The following is a 13042-nucleotide window of genomic DNA, read 5'->3' as shown; positions in this document are numbered from 1 at the left end:
TATTTAAAGAAGTCTTCAATAGAAAAAACTAAATTTCTAATTTTGTTGAAAACTTTGCAGCGACGAGAACATCGATTCGCTAGCTCCCAAAAATTGAAACTGATTTGTCGTGTTAAGAGAGTGCCACGCTCTTTGCACGTTAAGAACCCGTAAGTGACCTGTTGTAAGGCAAAATTTCTGTCCCTTTCTAATGTACCCTCATTTTGTAGTGGCAGTCGAAATTTCCCCGACTATCATCCCTTATGGCCTATATAATGACAAGACCTACCTATTGTATTTATTGTGAGCTTGTTCTCGTTTTGAATATGCATGAAATATTTGCCACTGGACATTAAGCAACCAACAATCAATCAATCGCAACTCTAAAATCGTAAGAAAATAACAAATCCGGTTTACAATCTAAAACTGAGGGTAACGCATTAAATATTTCCCCGACCATCATTCCGAATGGCCTCTTTATGACGAGACATATTTATTGAATTTTATATTAACTTGTTCTCGTCCTGAACATGCATGCAATATTTGCCACTGAACACTAGGCAACCAACAATCAATCATGTTACAATAATACATCCTCTCACCGGACAGTACTGGTCCCTCTGGTTCGCTATCCCTGTCATTTCCTTTGTTTTACTCCTTAAGCATACACAGTAAGAATGAGTTGACAGTTTTTATGATTGTGGCGCTCTAAGCACTTTAAGGGTGTCAGCCAGTTTGGTTAATTCGGTCTAAGAAAAGAGACTTCGGCAAGCTTGGTCCCTGGGGGTGTCTTCTCCATCCTGTGGGCCTAACCCTATCCTGTGGGTCTTGAAGAACATCCTCACCATCCTGCTCCATCCTGTGGGTCTAGAAGACACCCTCACCATCCTGCTCGCTCATCTACTAGGGATTGACGTCGACGATACATGATTGTTTTAATCGGACTCTGAAGTGCAAAAAGTACATTGTTTTGGACTTGATTAGTGTCATTTTGGTATTGGCTCTTTATTTGAAGAAAACAAATCAGTTCTTGATTTTTCTGTTCTTAGCATCAGCGAAAACTGCATTATTGCACTATTTCCTTTATAATGCGTACCCCTGAACATAATCGATTGCCTCATCAGAATCTATCGCTAAGTGCAAGGTTTTGAATTTGACCATTATCGTATAAAAGAGGGACGAAAGATACCAAAGGGACAGTCACAGTATAACCTTTCCAACTGTGATGATGTACTAAAAGTCTTGATTATTGCAATAGTCTGATGGATAATTCGTTGATGTAAAACTTCCTACTGGTCCATTAAAAGTTCTTCCACATGTACCTGTGCTATCACTTAAATGCAGAAGTATTATGTTTTTCATGGCGCTACAAAAAGCTTCAAGTTTTTTATTTTTTTATATAGTTTTGAGGAAGCGTTCTAATCTTTTGTTAGCATTAGAACAAATGGCTGAAAAAATAATGTACGAATAGGAGACAGTAATGGCCAACTAAAACAGAAGTATTTAAATTTGGAATCTTAAGTGTATCTAAATAAGGCTTAGTTTATCTATGCCTGGAACAAGATATCCTATAGCGGGTTATTTTCGCGGGTGTATAATTAAGCGATTTTTATTAAATGATGTATATGAAATATTTTGGCGGATTCAAAACTTATATCTATTACTTTGCATGAAATTCAGAGAAAAATTGACACCCAGCGAACTTAATCCGCTATACGGCAATCTTAAGTATTTCAAAGAATTCATATTAACGTTAAGCAACCACCAATCAATATAATAGATCCCAAATTGTAGCATCATCTAAATTTTAGAGATGGAGAAATGCTTTGCATTTCACACTTAAAACCGTATATCTTTGCGAATGTCGTTCCTAAATTCTTTGTTCCATGTCAAAAATCAAAAGAATGTTTGATTTTTAAATACACAAAGGCTTGTGATTTTCAAATCTTATATCATGAACATAAAGAAAAAAACAATTCTACTGGTTTCAAAGTGTGTTAATATCACAAACTATGAACATTCAGAATTTTAAATAACAACAGTCCAGTGTTCTTACAGGATTTTTTAATAGCACCAAGGTACCGCGTGCTCTTGGTAAAATAATTGTTAAATGTGTGGTTTCGCGTTGCGTCGCTTACCTATATTTCTAGTAACTTGTTTTTATGCCTTTTGTTTTGTTATACTGTGTCAGAAAATTTTTGGTAAAAAAGAAGTAAATCAATAGCCAATTTGTATACTTGAATATCTTTTTATAATAAATAAAACATGATTCATAACCATAAATATAGTTATAGTATATATATAAAATAATTATAGTTATTTAATCTTTTATAACATCGATGATCAATTATAATAAAATAACAATTAATAGTTCAACTAAAAAAAACTTACCAGTTTCTAGATAGAAAATTGTTGTATACATATGAAAGGATTCCCGTCTTAGGAGACTTAGAATTTACAAGAACTTAAATAGTTTTATTATTGGAAACAGGTTCTATCTTAACTTCTACTAAAACAATTATAAATATTTGGACATTTTGCCATAAATACATATTTCATGTGAATGTTAACCTTATTTGTGTTTGGTGGTAAGGCCAAACAAAAAATGGAATTTCATAATGGGGTAGGTAGTTTTTTTGTTTGTTGTTTTTTAATATAAAATAGAGGGGGGGGGGGTTGAAATTCAACATATGTTTTGAACGGTATACTTGAATTAATTAGTTTATATAATTATATATATTAATCAGTTGTATTACCTTTTCATTTCAGCAATGGTTGATCCCATGCGAAGATCTATGTCTTGATATAGTCATTAGTCATTGTTTTGTTGATTCTATAAATGCATTTAATTTTGAATTCCTTTGCTAATAAACTGAGAATTGTACATATCATCTTAAGTGAGCCATAAAGTCCAAACCAAAAAAAATGTAACCGTACTGTTTTGATAAGACGCACAAGGACAAACAATACTTATCAACTACATATCTAAAGACAAATGAAAAACAGACCATGAAAAACTAGGATTACCCCAGGTGCACTGGAAGGAATAGCAGCTCCGACTTCTTACAAGATAACCACTATGATTCTCACATAGGTTATTTCAGAAACGATTAAAAGGAATATTTGACATCCGGAAAGAGAAAGAGAATCTGAAAGGCATTAATCGTTTTATTGGTGACGGCTTTTGCTGCATTTTTCATCATTTCATTTAATTTAGTTTGCTGTTCTTTAATACACGAACATTCTAAATGGTTGATATTGAATGTAGCAACAAGATCGCCCACGATCATATTTGGCTGGACATCGAATGCTGTTTCTTTTGAGGTGTCCGTAGACGTATTGCAGGTCACTGTCAATTGAAAACCTTTATTAGGGAGCTCTCCATGGTTTTCCGTAAAACATCCAACAGGGTCCTCCTATTTTCAGTGCATATAAAGGCATTTTTATCTACTACAAGATGCTGACATTTGTGTATCCGTACAGCCAACAATCTTGTTACCATCAACAAATGCGCAGCCATTACGAGTTTAAATATGTAATTAACAAGACGTTTACGTTTTTCCGGATTTTAAATGACACACAAAGATTATGGTTTTAGTGCAGCATTTAGGTTGTATAATGTATCTTATGTTTGGTTAGGCAAAAAAAATATGCGTGTTTCCGATTACCCGACCTACCCTAATTTTTTTTGACGATTTCCGAAAAAAACATGCGCGTAGTTACGTTTACTGGTCATGATTCATTTAAAAGAATTCCCTAATAAGCAACCAACATTCCGCCTAAATGACGGGAAGTAGATATAAATAAATTTTAAAATGTGCTGATGTACATTGTTTACTTCCTTCCTTCATTAATTTTGGATATATATATTATGTAGGACTCTAAAGTGCGATGGTCACGCTAAAGTGCGATGGTCTACGCTAAAGTGCAATGCCTACACAAAGTATAGACGTAATAAACGTACAATGAATTATGACGTAAACAGTCGTTTATACAAACGAAAAATGAACAAGCCGAAAGATAAAAGTTAAAAATACATAAAAATGTATTTGGTTTTAAATAACTTTAAACGAAATGTCCATGACTTTCTTAAATTAAACCTAACCGTGCTTTGTTGGCTGAAGTATCGACCATTTTCCTTCGTTATTTAGTAGATTCATGCGTAAATCATAAATTGTCCGCTAAAACATTATTTTGTACAGTGTAGAATAATATAACATGTAGTGATGCCTTTGTGTTGAAGGTCGTATCTTGACTTATAATCGTTTACTGTTATAAAATATTAATGCAGTTGGATGAAAAGTTGTCTCATTGGCACTCATAAAACATCTACCTATATCTAGTTGTACTCATTACGAAGAAGAAAACTATGCGAATATTGCATATATGCAAGCAAGCTAACTAAAGTCTTACTCTACAAGCATTAGGAAATTAGCTCTAATCCCTCGAACCTTACTACATTGGTTCGTTGCACTTAAGCGTGATATACAATCGTACGTTCGTAAACAAAACAACCATCGCACTTTAGCGTCGCGCCGTGATACACCATCGTACTTCAGCGTAGACCATCGTACTTTAGCGTAGACCATCGTACTTTAGAGTACAATCGCACTTTAGAGTCCTACATATATATATATTCAGTTTGAAGGTACAGTCACGGGTTTTATATATCAGTTAGATTGCAATTAATTGTAAATAAACTTGAATTAACTGGGTCATGTGATATTAGGCCGAGATTTCCAAAGACTGTTTTGTCAGAAGAGTTGAGTGTGTAGTTATTTGTGATATAAAATTATAAAATCTTAATAAAGACACAATTCAATCATGTTACAAGTGTTTATAACATCGATTAAATCCAATCAACAAGGCTAACCTCATAAGGTAAATTGATCACGTGGTGTAAACAACATGGGGTTGAACTGGTCGGCAATGCAAAATTTTTGTCCCTATCCAATATACCCTAATTTTCCAGTGTCAGTCCAAATTTCCCCGACCATCATCCCTGGTGGCCTCTCTTGTGACAAGACCTACCTAATGTATATATTGTGAACTTGTTCCCGTCCTGAATATTCACGAAATATTTGCCACTGGACGTTAAGCAACCAACAATCAATCAATCCTTAGAAGATATTACAGTATTTAATATTGGGATAGGAACAAGAGCAAAGATTTTAGGGATAATAAGTAGAAAGTAAGTTCTCTAATGTTCAAACTTAAATTTGTGTACAGGTCTTCTGTTTCTAGTACTTCGTCTTATAGGTTGAGGTTGATTGTTCTTATGAAGAATATTTTTTTTTTAGTTTTAGTTTGCAAATAAATTATGATCTCTCTGATTTGTCGGAAAAAGCTTCTCCTCAATGCTCTATCCAGTTGCTCTATGTAGTAAGTGATGCCTCCATGTAGGTGGGGCTAGTAAGTTACTACAATAAACTAAAAAAATGAACTTAAAAATAACTGTCCTCTCTGGACAAGTTCACAAATATTTCACCTATGTACACAAAAACTGCTCCCACTACCTACACCCTATATAGAGCTCGTGGTGGCCTCCAGGGGGGGACGACACCACTTGCCCTTGTTCCTGGTCAAACCGGATTACCTCCCCTGTATACCCAAAATAGACATTGGGAAGGCATCCCTCCAACGTCTTGCTTCCTGCCTGCCCCCTTCAAAGCAATGGAGATGGATCCTCTGCTGAGGAGCCACCCTCTCCCGGACTATGGTTAAGACTTTCAGGTGCGCCTCCGCACTATGGCGATCCTCGGGAGCCCCTCAAACTCTGGCCTCCCCTTGCACAGGTTCAGGACCCACCTTAGGGTGCTAACTTGCCTTTGTAGAGGTGGGTACCGCTGGCTTTGGTCAAGTGTCCATCTTTATCGGGATTTTTCAGTTTAATGCAATTCCTCGTATTTTAAGTTTCCATCTTTATCGGGATTTTTTCAGTTTAAAATCGTTATTCTTATAGTTAAATGTTACTAGTATTCCTCGGATTTTACAGCATGTAAAGTTTCCATCTTTATCGGGATTTTCTAGTTCTATGATTGCAAGGTAAAAAATATCTTTCACATACTGTTTACATATGTTTTATAAGCATACTTTACAAGGAATAAATTAATTTCAACCTGAAACACTTAAACATTTTCAGCATTGATACATATAATATGTTAATTAAAACTAGAAGATGTATTGTGATTGCCAACTAGAAACTGCATATGAGACCCATAACATATTTTGTTTGCCTTGAGAACTTCAAAAATGAACAAATTCCCTACGCCATACCAAATATACATATATATCATATCAAAAATGATAAATTAATAAATTAATGTGTATCCCAAATTGATGTGTGGTTATCAACAATGTCCGTCTTAGGGAGATGAGGTTTACTGTGAGACAATGGAGGAGGTCGGACTTTATCATCACGTCGTCTTTCTTCAATGACGTCACTAAAGCTCATTAGACGCTTCTTTCTAAACAACAGATCCTCAAATAATTCTTGAACGTAACCTAAAAAATAATAAATTGTTCATCTACAAAGAGTCTACAGACAATTCTTCATGAACATTATATCAACTTAAACAAAAACCAAATTATGTTTGCATAAAATGACACCCGAGATAAGTTTCTGACAACAAAATCCTACATAACTGTTTATATTTTTATTGCGGATATTTAAACCCACAAAATTCCTGGGATAGAAATGCATATCTTAATAGCTGTCACTACATATGATGGCAAAATTCTTCTGTTTTTCTTTCCAAGTTTGTGCCAAACCCTTCTTACAAATCTTCGGTATGCCAAGTATCTACAGGTCCTTCTGAGTAAACTGGTTTCTTATGAAGAGTTGTCTCACTGGCATTTTATTTTATTTGTTTTTTAATAATCATTTAATAATCCACTTCAAATTATCCCCCACGTCTGGAGTCCCTTTATTGTTCATATTCCCTATTACTCTGCTCTGTAGAAGTCTTCTGCTTTTGGTGGGACATCTATCTAAAAATGACACATCTAATTTCGCCTTGTATTCTTTGAACTTTGGAGACTATCAAGAGGGTTGATGGGTTATCAAATCCTCTTGGCATTCTTCTGAGGACATGTACACTGGCTTTAAAGCCTCTGTAATCTTGGACTTCTTAATTGCACTGAGATCATGCTTTTCAAGGGCTATCAGTCTTCTTTTTGCTTTCAGCGAAGAAATTGAACAAATAGAAGTGTAACCTTTAAAGATACATTTAGTAAAAACAATTTTCTGAAGGCATCAAAAATAATGAGATGTTTGGCACAATCAGCCAGTGGCAATAGTTTATCTAGATTTTCTACTTTTAAATGTTATCATTTAAAGGTCCTTTTTGATTAGATGCAGCCACTGATGGGAAAATGTACCACTGGTATTAAGAACTGCATATATAACTTACTATTAGGGTGATTAAGTGATGCAAAAGAAACACTTGTGTCTCCCCACCACTGTGGACAATTTTCTGGATTGTCAAAGAAATTTTGCATTCTTCTCGTACCTAAGAAATACATACAAAAACATTTAACAAGTAATTTTTAACTTCATGCTACGCATTTTGGTTTGTTACATTTGTATTACGATTAGATTTAACGGTATTTTCTTAATGTCATTACTTGGCTATAGCAAAAATGAGAATAAATCAATATCAATGACACATCATGTGAAATCATTGCATATTCATTTCATCATCATGATCAATACATGAAATATTTTTTTGTTTATGCTTAACTTTCAAGGGGTGACTAGGGAATAGAAATATGGTCACTTGGTCTTCTCACGACCGGCAGTAAATCGCGTGCAGAGGTGGGGCCTCCGTTTGGTTGTGCGGGATGTATTAAGCAACCAACAATCATTCAGTCAATGTTTTTGTTTTCAAAGAAATTAAAATGTAACTATTCTTATTTATTATATAATAAAAAAGATTTCGTATGATAGCTAATGAGACAACTCTCCACTTTAAAGAATATTTTTTTTAGAAACACAGATAATTGCACAAACTTAACAATCTACTGTTGATTCATTATTGTTCCAGGAATACAATTTTTCATGGATATCAAATATTATAATAAAATAAAAATTTAGAGGTTTAATGAAGAAGAAATTGTCTTCATGTTGTTCTGTAGTAACTATGGTTTTTAAGGATACCTTGCATTTTATTTGGTGAACATAAAACTACTCCAATCAAGTTTCAGATTTCTCCCATGTCCATGTCAAAACAGTGTTTTGTTAAGGCATCACTTACATTGTCTGAAACTGCTCCTGTAACATCTTTTAAAAATAAAATTAGAATTTTGTTCATAATTAAAAGTAGCTGACGCACAAAAATGCTAGATCAGAAAAAACTGATATTGTTTTTAGTACTTTCTGAATAAAAATGTGGCTAATATTTGTCCACGGTAGAAGAAAAAAATAACAAAAACTTGTAATTCAAAAATTTGCTTTGTGCCTGTGATACAATGGCAATGAATTTTATGATACTTAGGTAAGTTGTTGACCATGGAGGTTAAAGTTGAGAGATTGTTATCTCATCTGCTGGAAGGTTTTTCTGCACTACCAAATTATGATGTTTATCAAAATATATTATCTCCTTTTTAAAGTTTAATAATTTGATTGTTGGTGTCTACGGATACACAATTTTCCTGTATTCCGGAATGATAAGTAGTATAGTTGTCAACATTTTAAGACTAGTTGTACCAATGTTGAAGGGTAAATCCGTCTTGATTGTGTATTGCTGCTTTTCTCCGGGATTCCTAAAAAGAAGTTGAGTAATAGTACATTATAAACCCTTAAAGCATTGTCACATAAAAACGAACGCAGTACACATGTTGCTCATCGGAATTTGTCATTGATCTTGGTTGGTGATTGGGCGTTGCTCCGGGAAGAGATTATTGATTTTCGATACTAGTATCTAAATTTACGTCTGCTTCATTTTCAATTACGGTTGCCTCCTTTCGTTTGGATTTGATATTACTGTTGAATAAATGTAAGATGATTGGCTTGCTAAATTGGCAGAAACTTCTATATCCATCCCCTCTAATTCTTGGATGAGTTTTGTCTTACTCCACGTGGATGGGTCCTCCCTACAGTCTACAGGCGGGCGTTCGAAAGGCATTTTTCTTTTCGATTGCCTCTTCGACTTTCAGGTAGCCATAATCATGATAATGTTAATAATAAAACTTGATTATAATATTACAATAACAAGTTACCACTCACGTGTGAAAAAGAAATACAAATATCCAAAGTTACTAAAATCCAAGGAAGGAAACTAAATCAAAGCTTAAAGTTCCAATCTAGATGACATAAATATAAAAGTCTAAATCGTAGAATAAAAGAATAGTACTGGTATGGTATAGCACACAATTAAAGAAAATATTTTCTTCACATTATAAAAAGCGTCCTTCAACAGAAAAAACAAAGTGGAGTTCTGCAACGTGAATCTCTTCTAAATAATGAAAAACAAATAAGAGTAGCAAATGCAGACTCGAGCTTCTTTACACGAATAAACCACGCCTAAAGTATATGTAAGCTTATATAAAATCATAATAAATTGTTATTTTTCTGAATTATTATGAGACTGCAAACGAAATTTCCAATACACCAACAAAATTGATAGCAAAATGTTCTACTGTAAAAAAGGTTATCACCCATCCAAGTATTTACACCAAAAAATGCTTGCACATCTCATTTTGCGCCAACCCATCCATCGAATAAATATTGAACATTCCCAGTAATAATAATAATATTGATTTCAACAGATACAGTAATCTGCAACTCTTTTTATCTTTATGTAGTTTTATCTTAAATAATTATTTATATTAAACATACCATGTGGACAGAACACTGTAAATATACCAGGAAGGAGAGATGGTTGACGACTTCCTTTCTTTGTACAAACTTTTTCATCCATTTTCTTGTCCATAACATATAATCCCCTGCATCTTATCTTTGGTAAATTTGAAAAATACGCCAGAGCATCCTGTGTGATTTCAGATGTTTCATGTTCATCAATTATAAAGTTTTAGTGGTTATATCAAATACTGCACTTATTATGTTCCTCTTAAATTGTGGAAGGTCAGGTACTGCACATATTAATTCAAACAAAACTGGTTAAGTGCTTTGAATACTTTTCGTTATATGAAGATTTTGCCCGAAATTTTTGTTGTCAATGTATGTTATACATTTTTCTAATTTATCATAAGGGAGGGTAGCACAGACTGACGAGTTTCAGGAAAGCATCCTGATAAAATCTGGATGATTGCAACAAAAGAAAAATATTTAAAAGTTAATGCTTCATTTATACAATCATACTAATGATAAGTGACTTGAAAAAACGACTAACCAAAGACAAATTACGACAACCCAAATGTTAAATCTATATGACTGTATAGCACACATGTTCTCTAAATGACAATCAGTAAAAGCTATTGTGTAAAGTAGTTCCGATCCCTTCTAAACCTCGCATATCTAAGACGACAAAACAACAAACATCATAATATAGCATAGTGGTATATATATTTATTATCTAGACTACTAAAAAATGTAACAATATAATCAATAAATGAATCTTATGTTTTCGCTTTCTCGGGGGCTACTCACTTTATAAAAAATCTACCCAATCTAAACAATAATTTGAAACATTATTCTAACAATAACCTATTAACTATAGGATGCGGTGGATACCTGCAACATTGTTTCGGCTGCGGTGGTTACCAGCAGCACGATATGCAAAATAATCCCCTGCTTACTTATAAAATAATAATTGGAACTGATAATTCTTAAAGAATATTTACTATACTGATGTATAATTGACTACGGGGTAAAAAATAATATCCCCGAAATTAACATGACCAATAGTAAGTAGCCCAAATATTTAATTCATATATATATGAATACATTTATAAAAGGTAAAGGTGAGGGCAGGTGGAAACAAAATAAAAAAAACTGCTACGATGAACTGGCAGCTTAAAACGAGCTATTAATACTTTACTTATATCTCCTATCTGATTGGCTAACCAATCTTCTAAAATATCTCCGTTCTCTTAGCAATTTTTAAAAATAACTCTCTCTGTTATCCCAATTTGTATTCAATAAATATCCCACCTGGCGTAGGCAGGAATTGTTTATCGTAGAAACTAAAATTTAAATCTTAAATTACCATTTTTAAAATCATACTTTTTCTAGTAAGTTACTTGAAAAAAAAAATTACGACAACCCAAATGTTAAATCTATATGACTGTATAAGCACACATGTTCTCTAAATGACAATCAGTAAAAGCTATTGTCTATATAAAAGGGACGAAAGATACCAAAGGGACCGTCAAACTCATCAATCTAAATTAAACTGGCAACGTCATGGCTAAAAATGAAAAAGACAACAAAAAACAATAATAAACATGACACAACATATAAAATTAAAGAATAAACACGAACCCCATCAAAAACTAGGAGTGATCTCAAGTGATCCGGAAGGTTAAGCATATCCTGCTTCACATGTGGCACCCGTCGTGTTGCCATCCAAAAAATAAGGCCAGGACGCAGTCATGCTACATTTAACAATTAATCAATAACCCAAAGCTGGAATGGACCCGACTCGATCTTTCGTAAAAGCGAAGTGGGGCGTCCGTTTGGCTGTGCGGGATTTATCAAGTTCGCAGTCACGTCCGGTCAGAAGGGGGACGTTAAATCCGATGCCTCGTGTAAAGAGAGTGCCACGCTCTTTGCACGTTAAAAACCCTTGCAACAACTCTCTGAGGGTCCGTAGGTGGCCGGTTGCAAGGCTAAATTTCTGTCCCCATCCAATATACCCTTATTTTCCGGTGGCAGTCCAAATTTCTCCGACCATCATCCCAGGTAGCCTCTATTGTATCAACCTACCTATTGTATTTATTGTGAACTTGTTCTCGTCCTGAATATGCATGAAATATTTGCCACTGGACGTTAAGCAACCAACAATCAATCAATCGTAAAAGCGAATTTACCGATTTTTTTTTACTTTCTAGTGAAAATTGTTCAATGAATTACTGTTTCAATGTCAGGTACTTATATCAACGCCCATGCCAAATGCAACTGTTGCAAACACAATTCGAATAGAACTATCTTCATTTGGGAACTCATACAACACATGATTCTTGTTTGTTTTTGCTGTAGACCTATGCTACATTGCTACAAGTCTTTTGTCTAAAATATCTTTATTGTGTTCAATACCACTTACAAAGTACTCAAACAAATGCACATGAAAAAATACTCCAGTAATAAACAATTGTCTCCCTTATTTCAGGTATCAATATTATAGAAACATTAATTTTATAAAGAAGAATGGAGAAACTTATGATTTATTCATTTTAGTGGTAAATGTATATAATTGTCATTTTATTATTTCTTTCCAATTGATTCGGCTTTCTTGTAAAAGTCACTCCTGCATAATTTCTAGGGTATAGGGTTAGTGTGAGCTACCAGTTATTGCGCTATTAGTATTTGCATCATTTTGTTTTGTCTATCTGTTTCATTGTTTTGCTGATCAGCCGTTTCATTTTATTTTTTTACATAATGAAAGTCACTAAAAAAATCACTTAAATTAATATTTCATTAAATCAAAATTTCATTAAATTAAATTAAAATTGTTGATTTTTAGTTATTTTTTTCATTGAATTTCTTTGAAATTAAAGATTAATAGATGACCGAACTGATACAAATTCTTATTTTTACAGCATCGAAAGTACTGAAAGCCGTCAAACTGACAATAATATGGGCAGTGTTAGCAGTCATGGATCAAAGTCCTGTTAGAAATAAAATAAAAACTTGAGTTTAGTGGGAAGCAAAAATCAAGATATATTTAAGTACTGACTGTCCATAGCTCTGTAAATTTGTCGGGTATATAAATATTGTATAATGACTATTTGTTCTGATTCTTTATCTAGATTTAAGTGATATTTTGTTATACAGTGTGCCAAATTTAGATGTAAGGATGTTTTGTTAAATAAAATTCCCCCAATTGATTTCTACAATATTTATCATTTTGCAAGATAAGGGTGTCCTCAGCAAAATATGAAA

This window comes from Mytilus trossulus, chromosome 5, assembly GCF_036588685.1.
Source record: "Mytilus trossulus isolate FHL-02 chromosome 5, PNRI_Mtr1.1.1.hap1, whole genome shotgun sequence".
NCBI classification, from domain to species: domain Eukaryota; kingdom Metazoa; phylum Mollusca; class Bivalvia; order Mytilida; family Mytilidae; genus Mytilus; species Mytilus trossulus.
The sequence above is the reverse complement of the archived record's forward strand: the minus strand, read 5'-3'. Positions refer to the sequence as shown.